The following is a 27691-nucleotide window of genomic DNA, read 5'->3' as shown; positions in this document are numbered from 1 at the left end:
AAACTTCCAATCTATCCCAAACCAAGGAAAATTCTTAAAAATACTCTGAAATCTGCAACTTTCCTTTTCAAACGTTAATTGTTCAACAGCACAATGGAGGGTAAAGCAGAGACCAGAGAAGAAGGACAAGCAGCTCCCAAGCAAATGCCACGTGGCCACATGCAGAGGCTCTCATCAACACCCGTTCCTTTGTTTTTTTTTTTTTTTTGCGGTACGCGGGCCTCTCACCGCTGCGGCCCCTCCCGCCGCGGAGCGCAGGCTCAGCGGCCATGGCTCACGGGCCCAGCCGCTCCGCGGCATGTGGGATCCTCCCGGACCGGGGCACGAACCCGCGTCCCCTGCATCGGCAGGCGGACTCCCAACCGCTGCGCCACCAGGGAAGCCCCACACCCGTCCCTTTTAACTCAACCCCCTAAGCAGAGGCACAGTCTCATCTGTTCCGACACTTGTCCTGGCAGTTAAACTTTCCCCAGATTTTGGAAACATTAATAAGCAAACTATTATTTCCTCCTTCCATCCATCCATTCACTCACCTGGTAATTCTCCAAACATTGATTGAGCCCCTGGTATTTGCCACACACTGGGGCTAGGCAGTGAGGACCCCGAGATCACTAAGACATTGTCCTCGAGGAGATCTCAGGCACCCAGTGATTCTGGTAAAGTGGGAGAAATGCTAACCATCAAGTTAAGGGACTGTTCTGCCTGGACCTGAACGATCCCAAAGACGACAACTTTTTCTGTCTCAGGGACAGCGTGCTGACAGCACATCTTCCATTTGCCACCTGCTTCATTGAGAGTTTGGGCGAATTCATTTACGAATGTCTGAAACACAATTACAACTCTTTAGAATTGTTATTCTTGTGGCCTCAGGGTAATGATGGCAAAGCCCTGTGTACTCAGGGGCATTAGGGGACGGGGCACCTTGGTTAGTTCAATGATTATTTTGCTTTGTTTTGTTTTGTTTCTGTACGCGGGCCTCCCACCGCTGCGGCCTCTCCCGTTGCGGAACACAGGCTCCGGACGCGCAGGCTCAGCGGCCGTGACTCACGGGGCCCAGCCGCTCCGCGGCACGTGGGATCCTCCCGGACCGGGGCACGAACCCGTGTGCCCTGCATCGGCAGGCAGACTCTCAACCACTGCGCCACCAGGGAAGCCCAGTTCAATGATTATTTTAACTGATGATTATGATAGGGACCATCTTGGCTTACAAAAGCACAAATACACAGAACACACACTTTTCAGTCTCTTGCTCTACAGTAAGGTAATCCTATTAAAAAATTCTAAACACAGCACAAGGACGTGACTGCCTTCCTTCAGTCTTTGCCTTTTCCTTCACTCATCTGCATCCTGCTCGTCTTTCCTGGCCCAGCTCAAGCCTCATTTCCATCTCCTCTGACCTTTCTGGCCTCGAGGATTTACTGCATCACTTACTGTGCTTTTAACGTGCGTATGAAAGTCTTGGTCACATCTACCCTTTAAGTTCCTCTTTGACCACTGGACCTTAGGCCTGGTGTCCCATGGCACCTCCACAAATCCTGCTCTCTGCAAGCATTCAATAAATGATACCGTGGAAAAGAAGTGACCTTCATACGAGATAAGTGTATTTTAACGACTAAGGTTAATATTGCCTTTGATAAATAGACCCTTCTTTTCTCCCCTAAAAACTAATCTGACATTATTTTTGAATGTCCAAAATGTGTGAAAAGAATAAAAATGCATATAATCTTCTAATATATCCATCATTCGATTGTGATGGTTGATAGGCAGAGATAGAGAGAGATAGAGAGAGAGAGAGAGACAGTCAATACAGACTTTGGGTAAAAAGCAGAATATTTCATACACCAGATAATTAATAGAAATGAGTTTTTGGGCTTCCCTGGTGGCGCAGTGGTTGAGAGTCCGCCTGCTGATGCAGGGGACACGGGTTCGTGCCCCGGTCCGGGAAGATCCCACATGCCGTGGAGCGGCTGGGCCCGTGAGCCATGGCCGCTGAGCCTGTGCGTCCGGAGCCTGTGCTTCACAACGAAAGAGGCCACAAAAGTGAGAGGCCCGCGTACCACAAAAAAAAAAAAAAAAGAAAAGCTATAGAAATGAGTTTTTTTAATGTTAAACTTAGTAGGTTTCTCCCCCTCTGCTTCAAGAACCTGTATTTCAACAAGCAGTTTATTGTATAATTGCTCATTTCTTTAATTAGCAAGTCATTTAATTAACACATGCTTATTGAGGGTTTGTTGTATGTAAGGAGCTGCTCTAGGAAATGTGGAGAATAAAAAAAAAATAGAACGTACTCCAGTATTGTAGGTGTAAAAGTGGTAGATTAGAAAAAGAGGCATGGATTAGCAGGTCATGGAGGTAAGCAGTAGACAAAGAATATTTAAGAGAATATTTCAGAAGGTACAGAGAGCAGAGTGGCCTAATGAGACCAGGAAGTACATGTTGTGCATTTCACTGAATGTTTGGTCAATAAATGAATGAATGAAAAGAGGGACATAAGCTAGAACAGGAGGCTGAGGCCCAATTGTCATGGGCTCTACCTGCACCTGTGAATTGCTAAAATAGGAAAAGTGTTGATTTAGGCAGATACACGGAGGAACAGAGTTTGGGATGGATAAAAGTAGGCAGAGACCAGGACAGACACTGGACAGCCATGGTGAGAGACCAGCAGGGAAGAACCCAGAACCGTGGGTACTGATGAGAAAGAATCAGAACTGAAGAACTGTCACACACCCAACCTTCACTATTTGTTCCTCTTCCTCAGCTTCCTCTAAACTACCTTTTCCTCCTCCGTATTCCCTTCTTCCTTCTATCTAATCCTTCCCTTTCAATTCTGTGATGTAAAACAGGCAGTGCTGGTATGCGCATCATAGAAGTCCCTGGAATCACTGTGCCTGTGGTGATTAAAAGATATTCACGTCCATGAGGCTATGATATGCCTGTCCAGTGAGAACATATTTGAAGGAACCTACAAGACGCCAGGTTCACAAGGAGGGTTAATAAGTATATTCCTTCCACCACCGGCTTACCTCTTGTAAAATCAAGTAACACAGTTAATATCTCCACAATCCACAGTTTGAAGCATTCCTAAAAACCAGTTCAACTAGAAACTCCTCCCATCAGCCTCCTTTGATGTCCTCGGCAGAAGGGATCCTCTCCCTCATCCCCACCTGCTGAAACACGTGCCGCTCGTGCTTTTATCTTCATTCCGGGACCAGTGAATATCTTATCCCTTGAACTGGCTTTATGTCTTACTCATCCTTCAGCCTCCAGAGCACATGATACATCACCTTGTACATCATGGATGTTCAGTTGTCCAATGTTCATGGAATTAAAAAATAGATACATTTTATCAGTCACTGTTTTAGGAATTCTCATGGTGATTGTCCCCAGGAAACTTCTGTTGGTGCCTTAGCCAACAGAATTAGCCCAGGCTAATGATTTCCCTTAGCCCAGACCTTGTGAAATGTATAGGAAATAATCTTTCCTCCTTCCTCTTGCCCTGCAGACTTTGAAATGAGTTTTCTCTACATATAATCAAGTTTTGCCAAAGCTCAGCGTCTCACAAAAGAACACCACGAGTGACTGTAAGGTGGCCTTGGGGGCATCTGAAGGAGCTCTTTGGTCCTCACCAGGGAGTAGGCACAGACAACCAGTCCATCTTAAACACAAGCTGATGTGCGCGTTTTTAAAAAGTGAAACTTAGCTCTCCCTCCACCCTGCTGTATTGTGTGCAGGAGTCATCTTCCAAATTCTCAGAATGGAATTAATTTCTTGACTCTCTTTAGAGCTGCATGCTCATTATGGGCTGCCCATTCTTCATTATCTCAGTAGAGTATTAGCTGCACTATTCTGTATCTGATAGGGGGAATCACAGCACTTAGAGCTTGGCAATCAGACTGCCCTTTGACAGAGTGATGAAAGGGTCTTTTATTCGAGCCTTGAAAACAAATTAAGGAATTTAAGAATGATGTTCTAAGCAAATGGGAAATTGGGGACGATGATGGTTAAGTGTTGTAATAAAGAACTTTCGGGGGCTGACAATGGTGTGTGTCAGAGCAATTGGTCCCAAGGATGTCGGGCATTGTGATGAGAAAATGGAAACATTCACATGTCCTTATCTTACCTCATCCAGAAACCCTGCATCCCCTACCAAGCTGCCGTGGTCACCTCCTCCCTGACAGTGACTGACTTACAAAGCAGCCAGACCCTTTTGACTAAGGCATGTTTTATCTTACCTATTACCCAGAGATCTTGACACTTTTCCGCTGGTAAGATATTGGGGAGAGGAAAGCCCATTGTGCTTCCCTCAGGAGGGGAGGGGCTCTGCATCCCTTTTCTTCCCTGTGTACCTGGTAACATTAAAGGGAGAATACTTTGGTTGTAGCTGGTCTTTTTTTTTTTTAAATCATTAATCCCCACCCCCAAACCCCAGTGATAATTAATGCAACACACTGTCATTATGGAAAGTATGAGCAATGCAGAACCGTAAAAAAAGAAGAAGATGAAAATTACTTATAATTACTTCACTCGGATATAACCACAGTTAAATATCTATTTCTTTCTTTTACAGATTTGAGATCATACTGTACATTATATTTTTAACATGTATTTTAAACTTAAAAATACAAGGGGGATATATTTTCCATTTTATTTAAGGTTCTTCCTTAAGAATATACTATTCCAATTATGGATGTCCCGGAATTTATGTGACCAATCTCCCAGTTTTGGACAATTTAGCTGATTCTGTTTGCAGTGGGGGCTCCTATAAACAAGAATCTGATGAACATCCTAAGCCATAAATATCTGTGCAGTGACTAAATTGCTAGGAACAGAATTTCTGAGTCAAGAGAATTGCCCTCATTTCATCATTACAATGCCGAAATATAGCCTACCACGGTCAGCATAGGTGAAGACAGGGCCCTTCCATGAGGCCTGACATCTTCAGGTGCCAGGAAACAAGTCTACTTGAAAGTCAGGGGAAGGCCATGAAACAGACTCCTGGCTCTCCCTCCTCCCAGCTGGACCAGGAAGATGCCCTGTTCAGATCACGAGTCTAAGATGGACATTCCAGGACAGCCAGGCGGGGTTTGTGACATGGTGGTGGGGAAACATACTTCCTAAAAGATTTATTTTACACTTGATGAGTAGCTGGAATATCAAATCAGAGGCTAAACATTTGTGGAATCAAATCCCACTCATCAACACTGCAGCTATATTAAAGCCGACATCTAGATCAGAAAGAGGGAAGTGCCTCTCCTGATTATGTTCAGGGCCGGTCCTCACAGAAACAGCCTCTTGAGATGGAGCTTTTCTGCAAGTCTAGGTATCAGCTAACTTTAATAATGGGAAGCTGCACATGTTACTAAACCAACCAAACAAAAGCAAGAAATAGAGGTTTCCGGACGATACTGGTCATTTCTCCACGAGGATCAGTCCACCCCCCAAATTCCCCAGAGGAAGAAGTAGTATTTATCAATAAGATAACATTTGAAATCTTGTCACATTGCTTCTTAATGTCGACACAAATCCTAGGGGCCTCAGACTCACAGAAATGCCATGATTTTCGTTGTCATGTTTGCTTTCAGTTTCCCCCAAGCGGCTGCTACAAGAATACATTTCAGGAGATGCGTGTTCCAGGGACGTGTTTCTGCTAGCTTGCTGAGTATCGTTCCTCCCAGTACAGTTTCAAATGTGCCAGGGAGGGTCCTGCTCTCATGCATTATTCAGGGACTTCTGTGATTATTGGGTTCAGAGGCGCTCTGCTTTGCGTTGCCGCGCTGGGACTTGGGCACGAGGACGTTTCCAGGCGCTCTGCTCTGCAAAGCTGTGGTTTATGCATGCGGGCATCCACCTGAAGCCTGGAGCCGCCCCAGAGTGAGATAAGGCTCAGTTCAATCTCACTCACAGCTCTACTCCCAGCCAGGCAAAGCAGAACACCAGATAGTACACTCAGATTGTGTTATTAGGCCACGCGTGTTCAGTCGTGCTCGCTCTTCAGTTAATTTCTCAGGCGCTGCTTTTCGGGAATGTGAGAATTACAGGGTAGAAGCGACGAGGTGTCTTCATTGCCATTGTTTTGTAGTAGCCAAGTTGGAAAGGAAAAGTAGTCAATCAGGGCCTTCAAGGACAAGGCACATGTTTTGATATTTAGGTTTATACCTGGCAGCTTTGATACAGGTGCTCCTAAAACATCACAAAACTGAAAAATAAACCTTCTGTGTCCAGATTTTGCCATATTCTTCCATGAGAGATTCTTTTGGGTTAGAATTTTCCTAGATTCTGCTGTCAGGACTGGGCAATCATTTTAGCATATTCAACAAAATACGTAAGAGATTCCCCACCTGATTCCATCCCTTGCCAGTTCTCAAAGAAAGAGTGCCCTGAAGGTCATCCCCCAAGCAATGATTAAAAGCAAGCTAACTTAAAATATGGAAAGTTCCGTGTGAAAGAAAAATGGATATTAATAGCAATAATAATAATGGCTAATATTTATTGAGTACCTACTGTGTCCAAGTACAGTTCTAAATGCTTTAGTTATTAAAACAAAAATGGAAAATTTTATTGAATTTTTAAATTCAGTGTACCTATTGAAAGAAAAATTGGTACTAATAGCAATAATAACAATGGCTCACATTTACTGAGTGCGTACTATGTCCAAGTACAGTTCTAAGTACTTCCACTAATCAATTTGGTCATCAAAATAACCCTTTGAGTTACACAGGCTTTTAGATGATATCTGAAATTTCACAAAGTGATGAGAGTCCCCACAGTCTCTTCCATCATCTTGTAAGTGGCAGGCTGTCTTAGAGATACTTTGCAACTTACTGCCGCAGGGGTCCAGGCTTTGTTTGAAGTCAAAGCTCCAGAAGCATAATAAGCATCTCAGGGTGAGGGATTTGTGTTTACCTGTGGGTCGATGGGAGCGAGGCAGCACATGGCAGGGGCTGGGGAGGCAGGGGTGCCTGTCCCCTCTCAGGGTCAGAGGCTCTCTTAGATGCTTAGAACTTGGAAAAAGTCCTAAATACAGTTTTCCTGAGCTCCCTCACAACTACATAACAAATTCACCCTCGAGGAAAGGGTGTTAGAGACAAGTGGGAATTACTGCAGTTCCATGCGTTTTTAACGCTCCCAGGTAACCTGGAAGCCCAAAGCTGCAGTTGTATCAGGACAATAAAGGGTGGTTAGAAATAGCGATGCAAGGGAATTCAGATACAGCCAAACCTCACGCAACGCCATCATTCTGTTCCTGGTTTTAAAATAGGTCTTTTTAAACACAGTGCTGCTACAAAGACTCAGAAATGTGTCCCAGAAAGGTTACTGGATCCTGAAGTTGGCTGTTCTGATGCCTTTATTCAGGAAGAGAAGATTCAAGGAAAATGCAAGTCAAGCTCTACCATTCAAATGGAGCACGAACACAAAACTTCAGACATGTTGGAAGCATCACCTAAGGCGCCGTGGAAGGCAAATGAGTTTCAAGTTAGAAAGATCTGGTTTCTGTGTCAGGTCCATCTCACGTTTGGGGTGAGTTGGTTAGCTTATGTGACCTCTGGGACCCTTAGTTTCCTCATCTAAATAGCCAGGGTATAAATGCTTACGTCATAGGGTTGTGGGACTTAATGACTAAACTAATGACCATAAAGGGTCCAGCAGTAGCTGAGAAGCAGACCCTCAGCATAGTGCACACCCTCCACTTCAAAAATTTCCCTTTCTCGGGCTTCCCTGGTGGCGCAGTGGTTGAGAGTCCGCCTGCCGATGCAGGGACACGGGTTCGTGACCCGGTCCGGGAAGATCCCACGTGCCGCGGAGTGGCTGGGCCCGTGAGCCATGGCCGCTGAGCCTGCGCGTCCGGAGCCTGCCTGTGCTCCGCAACGGGAGAGGCCACAGCAGTGAGAGGCCCGCGTTCCGCAAAAAAAAAAAAAAAAATTTCCCTTTCTCCATGAATGTCAGAGCCTCAGAAACTACCCAATACAGTGAAATTTTAAATATTAAACAAGCTGTGTTAATAATTAAAAAAAACAGCCGATAGCGCTTTTCTATTTGTATAACATACTTATGGTTTTCAAAACACTTTCCTCATCCATTATTTCATTTGGTTCTCAGTACAAAATCATATCAGAGGCAGAATTTACAGATGAAGGAACTGATGCTCACAGATGCGAAAGGATGTTCCTGAGATCAAACAACTAGTGAAGCTGAGACTTCTTTTTCTTCTTCAGCTACTAGACTAGTTTATTTGTTTATCTAAAAATATCTGTCGATTATGTATTTGATGCCAAACACTATGTTAGATTCTCGGGGTATAATGGTACACAAGACACAGCCTGATCGCAAGAGCTGACTGTGGAGTTGTCTTATTTTGCCCAAATGTAGTTAAGAGTTAGAAAGAAAACATGTCATGAGCTCATTATTCTACATTTGGGGTTTCACTGGTTTGTACATTAGCTCATTTTCTCCTTGAAACCCACTGAAAAGGGGGACCCAGAAGAAACAGCTAGAAATGCCAGGACATGGATACACCTTCAGGTAACATTTGAAGTTGTGGAAGATAATCATTCTGAAATAATAAGCTCTCGTTTCTACAGAGGCAGTGCTGTGCACTTCTGGAGGCACTAATGTCTGGTGGTTGGCCCTTTTGCGGTGCCATAGCCATTGGTAATCATTCGTTCCAGGACTGCAAATGGCGACAGTCTAACAACATCCTTTCTTCTTCAGTTATCAGCTGCCACGCTTCTATGAAGACAAACTTCCCCCTATCAGCTATTTGATACTCCAAGGCAGATGAATGTTTGACTCTTTCTATTTACTCGTTTTCAAAATAACCGTTTGCTTTCCTAGAATCCTCCAAAGGGGTTTCTGTCGAGGTTTGTTTGTTTGTTTTAATATCATTACGAGCTCACGCATCTAAACATACAGAATGAGTTTCAATACACTGCAGTCATGATTCAATACATTCAATACAGTATCCCTACTGATGTTCAAATTATCTAATTTTAGGCCAGTAGGAGCTTAGTTAGATGGAACCTTGGTCCTTTTGATGCAATCCTTGTAGATTTATGCATTTTCTTCTTATTATTATTTTTTCTTTTGCAGTACGCGGGCCTCTCACTGTTGTGGCCTCTCCCGTTGCGGAGCACAGGCTCCGGACGCGCAGGCTCAGCGGCCATGGCTCACGGGCCCAGCCGCTCCGCGGCACGTGGGATCTTCCCGGACCGGGGCACGATCCCGTGTCCCCTGCATCGGCAGGCGGACTCTCAACCGCTGCACCACCAGGGAAGCCCGATGTATGCATATTCTTAAAGGATCTTGCCCAAAAGATCAAGAAAGATGGTGTTAGAGCTTGAAATTCTCTTCAGTTCCTGAAGAATAAAGTGATTCCGTGGCCAGTGTTACCTGCACACCACAGTCTTCTTTTTCACTCCTACAAAGCCACGTAACTGCAGTCTGTGCTAATTACCTGCGCATCGAAGGGGAAATAGACTAGACACCACCTTCAACTTTCATAGGTTCTATCGAGGCCCGAACACCAGAGGTTTTCCCTTTCATTTTTCCTTTTCTTTTTCTTCTTAAGCTCACATGCATGACATTTTCCTTGGTGGTAGGAATAAAAGGCAGGACTAGTGATTCATCTGTGACCAGATGCCAATGCCACTCCACAAACTAATCTAGGAGAAACCAAATTATGCTGGAAGTAACTCGGAGCCCTAATCAGGTTCTCTCCAAAATCCACTTATTCACAATAAGAGCCCGAGTTCCTTCCAGAAGCCCAGCTTACCACATGGACACTCAATGACATCTTTCAGCTGCAGTGGGTTCCGAAGCACAGCTGTAATTCTGCCTAATTAATAATGCAATGACAGAAATTTAGAAAAAGATATGCACCATAGTTTAAATCTCCCAGAAAAAAAAATCAATCGATTCTGTCTAAACTTTGCCTTGGGTGTTCCCTTCACCAATTCAAGTGTGGAGCAGTCAATACCTGGATTAAAAATAAAGAGGAGGGGCTTCCCTGGTGGCGCAGTGGTTGAGAGTCCGCCTGCCGATGCAGGGGACACGGGTTCGTGCCCCGGTCCGGGAAGATCCCACGTGCCGCGGAGCGGCTGGGCCCGTGAGCCATGGCCGCTGAGCCTGCGCGTCCGGAGCCTGTGCTCCGCAACGGGAGAGGCCACAACAGTGAGAGGCCCGCATACCACAAAAAAAAAATAAAATAAAATAAAGAGGAGGCATCCCTTAAGAAATGGAATAATGCAACTGCAATTCCCTTGTTTTGTGAACTTTCCCAAACATGTCCCCTCTGCATTTATTATTTCTCTTGGTGATAAGAATCTAAGTTTAATAATCATAAAAAAGAAGTAGCCTGTCCTTTTAAAATTGACACCAGCTACCATCTCTGAGTCCTCCATTGAAATGATGTGGAATATGCTGATGTTAATCTAAAATTTAAAAAATTCAAAACCCTAAAGCAAGCAAACAAATGTAACCGAGAAGAAAGGGGAAAAAAATGAACAAAAACGGCAACCAAAAAACCAGCTCAAAGCTTCTTTTCATCTGTTTTCAGGTTAGATTTATGCTAGCCACAAGGGGGACCTCAAATCTTTCCAAGCACAAGGTAAGTGCAAGAGCTGTTTTCCTAGTTATTAATTTCCACAAATCAATATTACCTATTAATGTACATTACAGAGACAAGCTATCGACTTCTGACACTTTACACTCAAGTTAGAGAGACTTGCTTATAAAAATTCTAGGTGCCCCGCAGTGATCGTAAGTCAAAACCAAAATGAGTTGCACCTGTGATTTCCTGTGTCTGCTCTAGCATAAAAATTTCCAACACTGCAAATTTCATCAAAGGTTAAAACTGAATCTGAAGCACTATGTATATAATGGAATACATTGACCTCCAATGGGTTTTAAAGGCTATTCTGCCTCCTTCTGCCACATCACGCACCCCCAAAACAGCCATGGAGGCTGACACAGAAGTTAAAATGCAGTGACCCTCTCTTGGGGCAGTGGGAAGTTGCCAGAGCCATTAGCTCTGGAGGTTTTCAACTCACGCTGAGAGCTTGATGGTGTTGACGGTGTTTACAGCCTGTACCACAAAAGACACTTGGAAGAAAGAAGGGATTTTAATTTTCTGTTCAAGCTAGAAGGTAGGGCAGAATAGCACAGCATAGATAATAGATAGTGCTACACACGGGCAGAATGGAAGGCTTCAGCAATTAAGGACAGACTGGAAACGTAGCTTTCTCCAAAGCTCCAGCAGAAGAGAGAATACCACCTGTCACCCCCTACCACAGGGAAACTACGGGAACAGAACAGAAGCAGTCCCAGAACATTCCATCAGGTCAGCTAGCTATCAAAATCACCCTGTGCAAACCCAGAAAGCCCCTCTGAGCTTTGACACGAAATGACTCTTTGCTGACTGCCTTTTCTCTAATGTTAAAATAATCCCATAGAAAGGTAAGGATTGCTAACCCTTCTATTGTCCTAGGGCAGGAGTGCTCCCGTGGAATTGCAGGGATGTGGTCTTTCTTTTAGACAGCTCGCTGTCCTGGACCTCAGCACCAGGAGGAGGGCTGAGGAAGACGAGGGACACCGGCTCGGGCAGTGCAATTGTCACTCCTGATCAGAGTCCCCATACATCATGCTCTCACGTTCACTCGTTTCTGAAATTAAGAATTAGCATAAACTCCTGGTTCAGAAAGCTCAGTGTTCTGCCTCTGACTCAGGCACTCGCGAGAGGTGTTCTGGAAAATGGAGTTCTCTCTTATGAAACCCTACCCTGCTTGACACGTGCCCCCAGTACAAATGGAACCCAACGCTGGTGCAAACTGTGTGGATGCTTAACTTACATTTGTAGAGCTCGTGGTTCCCCAAGTTTAATTTTCCATTTGAATAGCAGTAGTCCCTCTTAATGTGCCTTAATCATTCTTTTTTGAGAATTTCAAAGGGCGCCTTCTAGGAAGCGTCGTGTTATTCTTCAGATCTAATCCAGACTTCCGCTTAAATTCTTCCTCTTCGAGACTCTGCAAGTTACTTTTGTGCTTTCCCGCGTTCATCCCATCTGCCCCATATACTTTTGCTCATTCGTGTACCCTTGGGATAGTGCCCTTCTAGTGGGACAACCCTTGTTAAAGCATTCCGGCCATGACCTGGGATTTACGTTTAGTCTAGGGATTGTGTGCACAGACAAGAGCCCTCAGCTGGGTCCTGACTCAGAGTCCTGCCCTGCCAGAAGGGCAGGTAGGACTGAGGCAGACCCTCTGAAGGAGGGGGGATCAAGCATCGAGCGGGTAGAAACGTCCAGATCCTTAACAAATCACGGGGCATTTTGGTTTTGGGCAAAGCACATCTAGTCAAGTTTATATACGTACCTTTGAAACACATTTTGATTTGTGTGCTTAAAATAACTCAAATAAAGAGAAGGAATTTCCCACCTCTAAAAGGAAGCCAAAAAATGTAATAGGTTGCATGTCTGTGTCCCCCCCAAAATTCATATGTTGAAACCTTAACTCATAATGGATGGTATTAGGACATGGGTCCCTTGGGAGGTGATTAGGTTTAGATGAGGTCTTAAGGGTGGAGCCCCACGTTGGGATTAGTGTTTTCACAAGAAGAAAAAGAGAACAGATCTTACTCTCTCTGCCATGTGAGGAAACCAGAAGACAGCTGTCTGCAAACCAGGAAGAAGGTCCTCACCACACACGGAATCTGCTGGCACCCTGACTTTGAGCTTCCCAGACTCTAGAGTATGAGAAATACATTCCTGTCGTTTAGCTACCCAGTATGTGGTATCTTGTTATAACACCTGAATTGATTATGATAGCAAAGGTGGGTGTTTTAGAGAAAATAAGGGAACCCTTTCTCCACCATCCTTCCTCTCTCATCTGGTTACAATAGTATGTGACCACCAGCTCTCTAAAGAAATTAAATGACTAAATAATCTGCTGAGATGAGGGAGGTTGGGAGTGAGGCTTTGGAGGACTAGCTCTTCTCAGCTAGTCTTTCTCAATTCACCAGACCAACTGCCAATCTTTACTAATCAACACAAAACCCGTTATTGATCTCCCACCGAGAGGTGTTATGGGTTGAATTGTTTCCCCAAAAGATGCTGAAGTCTTAGCTCCCAGTACTTGTGAATGTGACTCATTTGGAAATTGGATCTTTGTAGAGAATCAGGTTAAGATGAGGTCATTAGGGTGGGCCCTAATCGAATATGACTGGTGTCCTTATACAGAGGGTAAACTTGGACACAGACACAGACAGTGTGAAGACACAAGAAGATGGCCATCTACAAGCCAAGGCATGTCTGAGACTACCAAAAGCTAGGAGAGAGGCGTGGAATAGATTCTCCCTCGAAGCCCTCAGAAGAACCAACCTTGCCTGCACCTTGCTGTGGACTTCTAGCCTCCAAAGGTGTGAGACAATCAATTTCTGTTATTTAAGTTTTGTGGTACTTTAACCACAGCAGCCCTGGAAAACTAATGCAAAGGGAGATACTTACTGGAGAAACAGATGAACATAATGGCAGAGGAATTCTCCCTAGCTGCCTGCGTTAATAAGACTAGTTTTTATCTATAAATATGAATGGAACATTAAGGATTATTAAACATTTGAGAAAAAAATGAATAAACAGAATAACTGCCTAGAAGAAATCCACAATTTAAGAAACAAAAATATTATTATGACTATCCTGAGAAGTTACCATATCCATTAAATAAGAATAGGATTGGGCTTCCCTGGTGGCGCAGTGGTTGAGAGTCTGCCTGCTAATGCAGGAGACACAGGTTCGAGCCCTGGTCTGGGAGGATCCCACATGCCGCGGAGCAACTAGGCCCGTGAGCCACAACTACTGAGCCTGCGCATCTGGAGCCTGTGCTCCACAACAAGAGAGGCCGCGATAGTGACAGGCCCGCGCACCGCGATGAAGAGTGGCCCCCGCTTGCCACAACTAGAGAAAGCCCTCGCACAGAAACGAAGACCCAATACAGCAAAAATAAAATTAATTAATTAATAAATTCCTCCCCCCAACATCTAAAAAAAAAAAGAATAGGATAGTAGGAAACAAAACATGGAATTCTTAGAAATTAATTTATATTCATATATATGTTGGGCCTGAAAAAAATCAGTAGTCGGAATAAACCTGCCAGATATGATGGGGAGGGGAAGATGTGGAAAATATGAGAAATTCAGTTAAGACAGAAGGAGATGGATTCTATAAGTCTAATGCCCATTTAGAAAAGATTCCCAATAGAGAGGAGAGAAAAACAAGAAATAACCAGGGAAAAATAATAAAAGTAAAAAAAGAATATTTTGTAAGCCTGAAAATACATGACTTTTCAAATTGAAAAAGCCTGTGAAATTCAAAGAGTGTGGATAAAATTTTAGAACTTTAAAGACCAAAAAGCTTCCAGAGAGGAGGGACCTGAAAAGAGTTAAGATGGAATAAAAAGCAAATTGCCAACAATTTTTTTGTTGTTGTTGTTGTTCTTTTGCGGTACGCGGGCCTCTCACTGCTGTGGCCTCTCCCGTTGCGGAGCACAGGCTCCGGACGCACAGGCTCAGCGGCCATGGCTCACGGGCCCAGCCGCTCCGCGGCATGCGGGATCTTCCCGGACCGGGGCACGAACCCGTGTCCCCTGCATCAGCAGGCAGACTCTCAACCACTGCGCCACCAGGGAAGCCCACCAACAATTTTTAAAATCAGAACTCTGAAAGCTAGAAACATTGGATCAGTGACTTCAAACTCCTGTGGGAAAATGATTTTAAACGCTGAATTTTCTACCTAGTCAAATTATCAATTAAGTGTAGAATCAAAAATATTGATATGCTCAGAAAATTTACCTCCTCTACATTTTCTGGAAAAAGAGAATTGTAGTCGAGAAAACATCCCGACATAAGTAAAAAGGAATCCATGAAAAAAGGGTGGGCTCTAAGACACTGGTATTAATGTCTGCAAGGGAAAGATTTACGAGGATGACAACTCAGATATCTCCAAAAGGAACTTATGTGAGAGAAAAGGGGTTCACTTTCAACAAATACCAGGATTCTTAAATTGAATATTTTGGATAACAATGATGAAAGAGGCATAGAATTCTTCTCTCCACAAGACAAAAGAAAGGCAATTAGCAATTCCAAGAGAAAAAAGCTGAAAGAGAAAGTTACAAACAGAGGTGAAGCAAACAAAATGTGCATGAATTTCATTTTCCATAGTGGAGAGTCAAGACATCTCTGGGTGATGGAGAAATGGATAAGGCATTTATTCCTTGCATACAGTACTTGTTGAGCCTAGAAAGCAGAGGCAAGAGTAGAAGCAGCACACTCGTAGACAGGCTGTGATTCAGGGGTCTCATTCCTCACCGGACAGTGACAATATCCATGACAGAGTCTAGATGGAGTAGATCCTTCTCAAGATGGAAGGTTGCAGGTTGATGCCTTTTACTACCCTTGCATTCAGCCCAAATGACATGACATGGGACAGACTCTCCTAACGCTGAAGGTAGGGTTCATACCATCCCCCTCTTCTGTATTTTTAACACTTTTTTACACTTCTGTATTTTTAACACTTATTTTTGCTTTTATTCCTGTTTATCAGATCCTAGCATGGCTGTGGGGCAGGTAAACCTGCACTTATGCTTCAATCTTCCTGGAAGTAAATTGCAAAATTTATCTTGAGACGCAACCAGCCCCAGAAGCAAGGAATTTATATATAGCTGCTCTGCCAGACCGGAAATAAGATAAAAGAGCTGGCAGAGCTGATCTCACAGGTACCGAGATCAGAGAAGAGGGACAGAAGGAATCAGGCCCCGCTATCACCTGAATCCTAAGAAGCTGATAACCCTATATCAGATTCCTTCAGGCTCAAATCTGCAAGAGCCACTGACAACGTGGAACCTTCCAGCAAACCCTAAGTCAGATATCAAAGATATATCTCCAGTGTCCAACACCGATATCTCCCGGGTGTGTGTGTGTGTGTGTGTGTGTGTGTGTGTGTGTGTGTTCATTTTTAAATACAAAGGTAAGTCCTCATATTCAGAAGGAGAAAAGACACCATGATTGGTTGACAACTTTATAATGATCAGAGTTTCCGCTAATAGTTGGAGTAAGCAGTATCTCAAAGCTTAAAGAATGAAATGGGAAGGTTAGCAAGCTAATTAGCAGGAAAACCACCCTTCGGTGTAGCTCTTCATTGTTTTCATGTGCTCTCGAGGAGGGAAAACAATGTCGAAAGGTTGTCTTAAGGGTCAACTTCAGAATTCTTTTCAGGAGGAGAACTGAATTTGCTGAGCAATTTACCTGCATTGGCATGTATTTTTATATAGCAGAAGCTCTGTGCTCAGCATGGAGGGCCAGATAAAGTGAGGACTCGACTCGGACACTTTCTAAAAGAAGCTAACTTGGATTTGGAGTAAGGGGAAGTAGGAAGGAAAAAGAAGTTTCAAGAAAGAGAAAGACAGTGATCAAGGTGGAGGCATGTGGGGAAATGTTAGCCAGCAGGAAGCTTCTGGTGGCACAGTGCTTGAAAGATTTGCAAAAAAGATGACTAATACTAACTTCTAAATTTATTTGTGTGTGATTCTGTCTTGGAAGTCCTCTTTGCTACCCCAAACCATCAGTAAATTCTGCTATACTAACATCTTGCGTGGGTGGTAGATTGGGGCAATCAAAGAAAAGAACGTTTGATCTGGGCCAGAGCTGGGATGCCACTGAATTCAGGCTGTCCGCCAAAGGTGACCTTGAAAAAGAATGAAGTCCTCCCTCACAGGGCATAGAAAATCTGGAGAAGGATATGTGTGCCCTTGCCTGTCCCCCCGGCCCTGATTCCAACTCTAAGACCCCAGCCCATCTGGTCGACCCCAGCCTCACCCCAGCAGGTACATGCACTCTCTGGCCAAGACTCCTCCATTACCTAAGTCTGTTCTAAACATGTTCTTTCTGATCTACTAAAAATATCTTGAGACCCAGATATTCCTGGTTCTTTCATACCTCCACCTTGAATTTCAAGCCTCAATATTCTTTGTATTTTAAACAAGGCTTTCTTTCGGTGGTAAAAGACTAAATCACAAAGGTAGGTACAAATGTTATTCATTATATGTGTTCAACTTTCTAATTTGTTTTTAATGAGGTCTCCCAGTCATATTTTTTATTCATTAATTCATTCAACAGATACTTAGAAACCTACTATGTTGCAGCCAGCGTATGTTCTATTCCATGAAGTAATTCCACCTTTTTTGTACACTGTAGTAAATGTAGCTGCTTCCTAATACAGAAAACGTTGAATAATATTCAGCTTTTCTTTGATATCCTTTTTACAAATAACTTCATTTTTCCTGTTTACATAGAGCTCAAGACATTTATTGAACATTTTCCAAAGATTCTTTAACACTCCAGCCAAGTGGGGAAAAAAAGAATTGCTATTCTGCCTCAAAGATGATTTAGGAAAAGGGCCCAAATTGTATCCGAAGGAGAAAAGCCCTTTAAAAATAGGACCATTTCTTCTGGGTCTCTGTGCCAAGGCAGCACAGGGCACGTCTCCTGATGAGGCCTTATCCCTTCCCAGCTCACACACTGAATGGATATTTCCTTTGCAGCACGGAGGTCAGTAACAAAAATGGCTTTTCATTTCTGCTGTTGGTCTTACACGAGTAAAAATGTTCACTTTACTTCATGAACCAGAAAAAAGATTCACACTGTCTAGGAAACTGCTGCTCCTTCATATAGAGCATTGTTTTCTTATCACTTGTCCTAAACAGACCCCAGGGAGGTGGGAGGTCTCTAGAGAACTTGTTTCCGGACGGTCCCTATTATTAGTACTTAGTGTACTGTGCACAGCATAGAGGCCTATAATTAAGCCGCAGGAGAACCTGAATTGTAATTTCTTCTTTGTGAGTAACACAAGTCATAGAAAAATTAACTAAGCTCTTCAGCTCTAGTTTTTGTTGTTGTTTTGCGTCTCATGGACCGTTTTTCCTTAGACAAAGGCAAAGCAGATTCTCTCACCCCATGACATACACTCAAGCTTTAAGTTGGGAGCAAATTCCCCAAATTCAGGGAAACCCAAGTTTTCCTTCTATTTCAATTTAACTACTAATGCATGCTTAACATTGTCCTACATTTGCTCATTAGACAGAATCCAAGTTTTGACACCATTTACTTGAACAAATTACTTAACCTCTCCAAGCGTTACTTTCCCTGTGTCCAAATGGTGATAAAAATAGTACCAACCAGGCTTCCCTGGTGGCTCAGTGGTTGAGAGTCCGCCTGCCGATGCAGGGGATGCGGGTTCGGGCCCTGATCCGGGAAGATCCCACATGCCGCGGAGCGGCTGGGCCCGTGAGCCGTGGCCGCTGAGCCTGTGCGTCCAGAGCCTGTGCTCCGCAACGGGAGAGGCCACAGCAGGGAGAGGCCCGCGTACCGCAATAAATAAATAAATAAATAAATAAATAAATAAATAAATAAAAAATAGTACCAACCTCTCAGGGCTTCCTGTGAGGATCTGGTGAGACACAATAGGAAGAAATCTCAGCGCGGTCGACCACACAGTAAGCACTAAATAAAGATCAGCTACTCTCATCATTCACAAAGTTTTATGACAATAATAATAATAAATGATAACAACCCAAACAAATACCTTTTATGGGGAGGGGGTCCTCCCATTGTGCCTGGTGAGGGGAGGAGATTGGTCTGCTTCCTCCTTCTCTCTTTACCTCTTTGTCTCCCTTCCTCACGGAAGGAAGAAGAAGGGATCTCTAATAATACTGGATAGAGTCCAGAATGTGACGGAGCTACATTTTTTTGATAGGAAAGGCTACCAAACTGTCAAAGTAAGCCTCCATGGTAAGACCACCTTGTACTTGCTTTTCTCGTGTTAAGGAGTCAGGACGCCTCACTGGGTCATCCAGGTCTGTATCACTTTCTCCGAATTAGCCTTTGCCTGATCTCAGCCTTGCGGGGTACTGGATGCAGTCTCAGCCCTGGATGAAGAGGAACTTTGATTCTATTTGGCAGCTCTTCCTTGGTCAGGAACCCCAATGGTAGCAGTTTTGTATGCTGGTCATAATAGCATCATTACAGTACCAAGATCTCACTCTAAATCCCTTGCCCCAGGCACTGTGCCAAGCTCTGTGGAAACATAGCCTCACTGAAGCTCCGTAATCCTTAGGGAGGCAGGTGTCATTGTATTCAACATTCAGAGGACCAAGCCAGGTCTAGAGAGGTTACTGCCCCTATCCCAGAGCTCATAAGTCTTGCAACCAGCATGTAAATCCAGGTCTATCCGACTGCAAAGCCGGTGTCTGTAAGTCTTATATAGCTCTGCCCTGAATGTGCTAGGAATTATAATAAGTTCAGGGATACCAAGATAATGAAAACACAGCCCTCCCTTCATAGAACTCAAGGATCAATATTGTGTCCCTCCAAGTGAGGTCTGCAGATGCCCTGAGCACAAGGCCTGAGCTATTTCTTAATATGTAGGCTCCTAACTCCCTTGTCTTAGACTATTAGGGCTGCTATAACAACAATAACAACAAAAACAACATAGACTTGGTGGCTTAAACAACAAGCATTTATTTCTCACAGTTTTGGAGGCTGGGAAGTCCAAGATCAAGGCGCTGGCAGCTTTGGTGTCTGGTGAGGACCCACTTCCTGGTTCATAGAGGGCCATCTTCTTGATGAGTCATCACATAGTAGAAGGGGTGAGAGAACTCTCTGGGGTCTCTCTTATAAAGGCACTAATCCCATTCATGAGTGTTCCACCCTCATGACCTACTCACCTCCCAAAGGTTCTACCCATACCATTCCCATTCAAGATTAGGATTTCAACAGATGAATTTGGTGGGACTCAGGAATTTAGTCTGTAACACCCTTCTTCCCCTATTTATGCTAAATCAGAATCCTTCTGAGGTGGGCCTGAGAATTCTGCATTTTTAATGTGTCTTCAGGTGATTCTTAAAGTAATTAAAAGTTGACAACTACTAGTTTCACGTTTAAAAGTAAAAGACAAGACAGAATAAGGTATATTCTCAGGAAATCGTCGTAAAACATTCATCTATAACAGTGCTCTTCTCACCAAACATATCTTTCTAAAATCTTAGCCTGAATATTTTTCTGAGGTTGCTTAAATCCACCAAACATAATTCTTAGAAAGAATCATGTTAGCATTGGATTACAATAAAAATTTTATTACTACACTTAACTTTAGAAAAAAGGAGGACATTATTATAGGGCTAAAAAGAAGCATTACTCAACTGTGATGAACGCAAAATCAGAGGTCCAAGAGCTCTTTCCTTGAGTCTAAAATATTAAGCCAATAGCTCAGATGGTTAGAGGTGAATCTATAAATTCTCCCCATATTAGCATGTATTTTGTTTTTTTTAAGTATTTAAAAAATTTTTTTTAATTTATTTTATTTTTGGCTGCTTTGGGTCTTTGTTGCTGTACACTGGCTTTCTCTGGTTGGGGCAAACAGGGGCTACCCTTACTTGCGGTGCGCGGGCTTCTCATTGCGGTAGCTTCTCTTGTTGCGGAGCTTGGGCTTTAGGCGCACAGGCTTCAGTAGCTGTGGCACACAGGCTCGGTAGTTGTGGCACGTGGGCTCAGCAGTTGTGGCTCGTGGGCTCTAGAGCGCAGGCTCAATAGTTGTGGTGCACGGGCTTAGGTGCTCTGTGGCATGTGGGATCTTCCCAGACCAGGGATCGAACCCTTGTCCCCTGCATTGGCAGGTGGATTCTTAACCACTGCACCACCAGGGAAGCCCTAGCATGTATTTGGTTTTGTTCTTTTTCGTGACTTGAAGGAGAGTAATGCCACCAATTTAGAAAAACTTTTATCTACTCACATCTCATCTGCACCCTGCAGTAGTCAGACTGGGCTCCCTTCTTTAATTCCCATGGACCACTGCCTTCCTATGAATCATCAAATTAACTTCTCACATCTAGCCTCTATTCAAAACCAGTAATAGACTCCTGAAAGAAGTCCCCGCTTCTTACTCTGACATGCAAAATTCTCTGCAATCTGGGCTCTCTTTTCTTTATTTTAGAATCCACTTCTTTTCAAAATTAAGTTTTTTCAAAGAGTTAACCTACTTAAGATTCTACATTCCCATATCTATGCTTTCTCTTTTGCCTTTTCTCCTACAAGTGCTGAATCAGTAAGAATAGGCTGGGTTATCTGTAGTAACAAAACAACCCCTAACTCTCAATGGCTCAAAACGACAAAGGCTTATTTTTTGCTTAGGTCGCACGTCTGTTGTAAGTTAGCACGGGCTGGTCTCATCTGTCACACTGCAGACTCAGGGGATGAAGCAGCCATTTTGGACATCGCTGGTTGCCATATCAGAGAATGAAGACAGCTCAGCAAGACTCAGATTGGCAATAAATGCTTTGACCTGGAAGAGACACATGTCACTTTCACTGTCCACTCATTCATGAGAAATAGCCATGGGGCCCCACCCAACTACAATAGAGTCAGGATGTACAATGCCACCAGTGGCTGAAATGGGAAAAAATAGTGGTATATAGCATTTATGAGAGTACTGGTTCAAATTCTATCAGTACTAAAGGCTAAGGTAAAAACTCTCTCCTCTGTTGCTTTTCCCACAGAGCCCAGGTGGATGGCAGTGGTGTTTTTTTTCCCTTCACTTTTATTTTTTGTTCCATTTATTTAGCGCTATCATATTTAAACATATTTTAAGTTATTATTTCACGCACATGTCTTATCTCCTCTGAGACCAGAAACTCTGTCATTTTGGAAATCATTCACCTGATCTACCACAGTTAAGAGCACATAATAGATGTTTAGTAGCGTACTGAGGCATTGATTACCTTTCCAAATTTCATTGAAAATACAGCATCTACCACACTGCACTTTGATTTTGTACCACTATACATTAGAGCTTTGAACTCCTTGTTTAGCCAGTTTAATTTTTACGATAATCATTTCAAATACTATTTCCTTAGTTGTTTTATCAAGCACTTATATTTTATCAAACACTTATTAAGTATTTTTGATGTTTTACATTGTATCCCAAACACATAGGATAGTGCCTGACAAATAATAATCACCCAATAAATATCTCATTGAATAATTCATTCTGTGTTCAAAATAACCCTGTGAGCGGGCTTCCCTGGTGGCGCAGTGGTTGAGAGTCCGCCTGCCGATGCACGGGACACGGGTTTGTGCCCCGGTCTGGGAAGATCCCACGTGCCGTGGAGCGGCTGGGCCCCGTGTCCCATGGCCGCTGAGTCTGCGCGTCCGGAGCCTGTGCTCCGCAGCGGGAGAGGCCACAACAGTGAGAGGCCCGCGTACCGCAAAAAAAAAAAAAAAAAAAAATGACCCTATGAGAAACTGTCCTCATTTTACAGATGAAGAAACTGATTGAGGTTTAGGGAAGTCTGGCAGATAAGGCAGGATAGTATTCTGATACAAAATAAAATTTGCGAGCTTTGTTCTTGATGGCAATCGAGAGAAGCCATCTTAGCTAACTTAGGCAGAAAAGGCATTTTGGGGGGCGGTGGTAAAGGAGAGCTTGTAGAGTTGATGAACTGGTTAAATAATGGGTTGGGAAAGGAAAAGCAGGATTTAAGAGCAGCAAGGCCCAGTGGCACTTCCACAGCAAGAAGTCTGTTAAGGAAGCCCGCCCTGGTGCCCTTCCCACTGGCCCCTGGCTCCACTACTGCGGGACTTGACACTCTGCTGTAACCCTCTGTCCGTCTTCCACTCACCTTGAACCCGTGAGCCAGTTCCTCAAGAACTGAGGGGCTGGTACAAGCCTGGTGGAGCCTTTGTACATGTTTGTACCATAGATGCTCAATTATGCAAGACGGGGCCCTACCTCTCTGCCATCTTGGGAGAGACAAGGACAGCAGCAAACGAACCAAAATGGCAAATTTCCAATGAGTTATGTGGGGTTAATTAGACCCCATGAGCCGGATTGGCATTTCTGATCTCAAATCAAAAAACTACAATCATCACACTACAGATAAACAGCAAGGAGCTACTGTAGAGCACAGGAAACTATATTCAATATCCTATAATAACATATAATGAAAAAGAATCTGAAAAAGAATATATATATTCTGTGTGTGTGTGTGTATATATATATACACACACTATATATATATATGTATGTATAACTTCCCATATAGATAGGTCTATACATATATCTGATTCACTGTGCTGTACACCTGAAACTAACACAACATTGTAAATCAACAACAATAAGAAATAACAAAAAACTATGACAATCCCTTGTATCAGACATGAGAGTGCAGAGAGTTTCCACATAAATGATCCCTTAGGGGTAGTGAGAACTGCTGTTCCCGTTTCACAGTGGGAAAACCGAGACATCTTAGGTTGCCTGACTAGAACAACAGCACAGTAAGTTAGTGGAGTCTGAGCCTAAGCTTATGTCTTCCTCTACCCAGACACTGTGTTCATTTTACCACATAAGACTATACTTCAATCTATACTGGAATTCAGGCAAGATAAAATGTTTATTTATAAGAGATAGAACGAAATTTTCTTTAGTGAGAACACTGCTCTTAAATTCCTTCATGTAATGGCACATGTAGAAAATAAGCATTATGATACAGCCCTGGGATAAATGGATGAGGCTGCTCAGAGCTGACTCCAGTGAAATCCAGACCCTATCAGGCTCCACAGAAAGCTGAGGGCATCAATATTTTAGATTACACAATGTCGGAAGCTCTGATTTATAAAAGAGCTACATGAAAACAATTGTAGAAAGCATTTTCTAACCCAGGTACCTGGGAGTATAACATTAAGTGATACAGCCCATGACCAGGGATAATCCCCCAAACACTGATTTCATATCTACTATGGGCGAAACTGAGTGGTCAGGGCAGAGAAGACAGGTTCACACACAGGAAGAGCTCAGATTTTCAAAGGAAGCAGAAAGTTTCTGTGCAGTGTGGAGTGGCCACAAGCCAAGGAATGCTGGCAGCCACCAGAAGCTGGAAGAGGCAAGGAACAGATTCTCCCCTAGAGCCTCTAGAGGGAGCATGGCCCTGCCAACACCTTGATTTTGGCCCAGGGATACTGATTTCAGACTTCTGCCCTCTAGATCTGTCAGTGAATTAGGCAAGCTAATTAGGAGCAGACGTAGACTTTGAACCGAGATATTCAGATCCAGAACCCTTGCTCTTAAACTTTATGACATTCCTTCTGCAGGGAAGTCCATGTAAGAGGGGATCTAATAGGCAATTGTATCAGGTGAAGATACAGATCTGGCAAATATCAGCTTAGAAGAAGTGTGGACATCCTAGAATCTGTCCATATCTAAGAATATATGAAACTCACCTGCAATTAAATAGTCAGCATTAACCTGATTCATGGTTATCTTATCCTATGTGTACATCAACCCACTCAATTGAGACTACACTTCACAGTCTGATAACCAGGAAGACTGAAGGTGCAGTGGGTGCTTTGCTGGCACTGATTATTTTTTTGGTAAAGAATTTCATAATATTTACTTTAATATGTTTCCTCCTAAACTGAGATGGTGTGCCCGTAAGCTGACTAAATCCTAATATTCTCTTCAATTTCAGCTGAAATGCCATTTCCTCAGGAAAGTCTTCTCTCACCTGCTCCCACAATAAAGCAAACACCTGTTAAGGATGCTCCCAGTTTGTGCACCACAAATCTATCTGATCACGGTTCTACTGGGCTTTATTTTAATCATTTATTTAGTTATCAGTATCTGTTAGTAGACTGTACGCTCAGTGATGAGAAAGGCTGGATCATTTTGTTTCCATGATGCCTCTAATACCTGCACATCTCAATAAAATTTCTATGAGCGCATGAATACACGAATTGATTGAACTTTGATTATTCATTACTCTGGGACTTGGAAAAATTTCAAAGTTGTTTAATGAGGTACGTTCTGGTTCCACCCACGGATATTCTCTGGGGGAATTTACAGTGACCCATTTGCTTATGTGTCTGTGTTGGTCTCTACCACATTTATAAGATGGAATCAATCCCACCTCTAGCGATGCGTGGGATTTAACAAGTGTTATAGATATCTACTATCCCAGGTGCTTGTCAGGGAGCATATTTTAAAAAGCTTGAAATAGAATTTGTGGAACAGTGCTTTGATGCTAGAACTATTCATGCTTCTAGGTACCCTAAAATATATCCTTGGGTTAGACAAAAGTGTTAGAGCCCTGCGTACCTGGAACAAAGGTGTATAGTTTTCTTATAGAACTTCTTTAACAAACTTGCACTTGGATAACTGTAGCAACTTTATAGCATTTCTAACGCTATCGAACTCGTTTAGGTTCACCAGGAGAATATATTTGAGGAAACTGGTCACTACAGTTCATTGTGACTGCTTGTTGGTGACTCAAGTTCCATACTCTACTTCCGTTGGAAAATCTGTTTATTTTTATCACATCATCAAGTCTTGGTTTCCTTACCTGAAAGATGAGGACAATAGTAGTATCTACCTCAGAGAGTTTGGGACAAGACAAAATGGGGTAACACCAACAAAATGCCTACTTAGCCCAGTACTGGGTGCGTGGTAAGCGATTACTAAGTATTGTCATCATCATCATTGCCGTCATCCTGCTCACCATCACCATCACACTACTTTCTTGGCATCTATGATTGGAAAGCACCAACTCAACCAAGTGGAATTTACTTCACGGACAAAATAACCCTTAACTTCATTCTTCCAGTCCTACTTTTCCCTTGAACTACCTTTTCATTTACCTATTTCTAAGTGCATTTTTGTTCATACTCTTAGATGCTGGCTTACAATCTTTGCGGAACAAAGTGAGTTTTTAGTACATACACACGTACACATAGTGGTTTTCAAAGGGCAATGATGTACCACAGAGAGGTGAAATGACTTGATTCAAAGTAGCAAAACAGGAAGAAGTCCTGTGTTCCAAATCTTAGCTTTAGGTCTTTTTTGGCTAGAAGGACACAAGTTTCCCTATGGCTGAATTTCCACGCAATCCCTTCAAAGAGTTTGATGTGGTTTTTGCCACATTCCAGGCTACTTATTGTTGAAATGAGAGCTTTCCCTCTTATTTGGTGCAGAAACTGCATAGAGAAGGACCCTGAGAGAACGAATCACAATAGCTGGAAAGGACGAAAGGATTCCTGGAGTGTTGTGTACTGCCTAGGTAACCTAAATATCAACTAGTGAACTGATATAAGCAGGGATTTTAATATTATTAACATGAATCCAGCCAGACACAGAGCCCTTGAGGATTTATGGCTATGTGCATGTGATGAACATAAGTTTATAAATACATTTGTAATCCCCAAGCTCTACCTTTCAATACTGAAAGCATCGCCCACTTCCCTCTTGATACCACGTGGCCTTGTAAGCTGCATAAAGGACATTGGGGGCTGCCACCTGCCCTAAGTTTCTTTACAGAGATTGACTTTGTTCTGACCACTTCAGCTGCGTATCTGTCCTCCCTCCACCACTATCACTCCCATCTCTGGCCTTTATGCTTGTATCTTCTCCATGTGGATTTGGTAACTTGACTCCAAAGTATTTGCCTTGGCACAGAGAACCAGAAACCCCACGTGGAACGCTGACACAAGCAACTGCTCCACTGCCCAGCCTTCAAGTTTATAATCCCAGGTTCCCAGGATTTGCCAGTAAGCACGTCCAGTCTCCTGCAGAGTCAGAGGGAGAGATGGTCCTGGATGAGTTTCCTGCAGATAAACTGCAGCTTTTTGAAGGCGGGGCCCACTTCACTCCCACAGTCTGTAGGTTCTGCAGAGCAGGAATCTTGTTAAAATACCTTTTTCTTTTGGTACGTTCTGCCCCCAACAAAGCCATTTAGGGTTATATTCCACATGACCTGGAAGTGTTTATTTAAGCAGATCATAGGCTAGAAACAAAATCACAATTTCCCACTCCTGTTGTCAAAGGCTCCAGATACTAGAATTATACCCACCTACCAACACACACAAAACTTCTTGCCTATCCACTCTCAACAGTAAACAAATAAACAAGTTCTGGCAAGAGTTCAAATTTGAATATAGGCTGTATGCCAGAAAATACTGAGTTCCAATCTTGGTTTTAACTCAGAGTCTCTTTTTGGTCTTAAAAGAGAAAAACAAAACAAAACACATTTTCTCATCAATTTGTGCAAAGTCATTCTCACCTGCCCCTCCCGGCACAGTGAGGATTAATGACTTCTATTTCCTAACAATACCCCAGACCCTCCCTGGTAGTAAGTTAGGGATATGGACCCATTAACTGCAAATGTTGCTCTAGTGGCCTTAAAGGATTAATGTACCTCCCTGGTAGTAAGTTAGGGATATGGACCCATTAACTGCAAATGTTGCTCTAGTGGCCTTAAAGGATTAATGTACCTCCCAAAGCCCTTAAATCACTGGGACAAATCTGGCTCAATGAGTTAATGGGCTAATTAGTTAATTGTCAACTCTGCAAAGATGAGAAGTATTGTTATTTTGCACTTTATTAAATTCTCAAGGATTAACAAGTATGGGGGGAGATGTTAAGAGGATTTGAAAGAGGCTGGATGATCGTGACACACCACAAACTCTTGTCCAGCCTCTACTGGGGGAGGGAGAGGACACGCCTTTAATTATATCCCATGGGTATAAGACCCAGAGTGGCTGCAAAGAGATTGGAATCCATCAAATAAAAATCCTGTTGATGTGAGAATGCCTCTCCTAAAGTAAAACGAAG

General features: G+C 43.2%; 1 protein-coding gene across 1 annotated transcript in view; it reads right to left on the bottom strand.

Annotated features, from left to right (window-relative positions):
• The window catches only part of HS6ST3 (heparan sulfate 6-O-sulfotransferase 3), a 654288-nt gene that overhangs the window by 4920 nt on the left and 621677 nt on the right, over positions 1-27691 (bottom strand). The gene's annotated exons all lie outside the window — the stretch shown is intronic.

The sequence above is a fragment of the Phocoena phocoena genome, chromosome 18 (genome assembly GCF_963924675.1).
Source record: "Phocoena phocoena chromosome 18, mPhoPho1.1, whole genome shotgun sequence".
Taxonomy (NCBI): Eukaryota; Metazoa; Chordata; class Mammalia; order Artiodactyla; family Phocoenidae; genus Phocoena; species Phocoena phocoena.
This window is presented reverse-complemented; position numbering and strand designations above follow the sequence as displayed.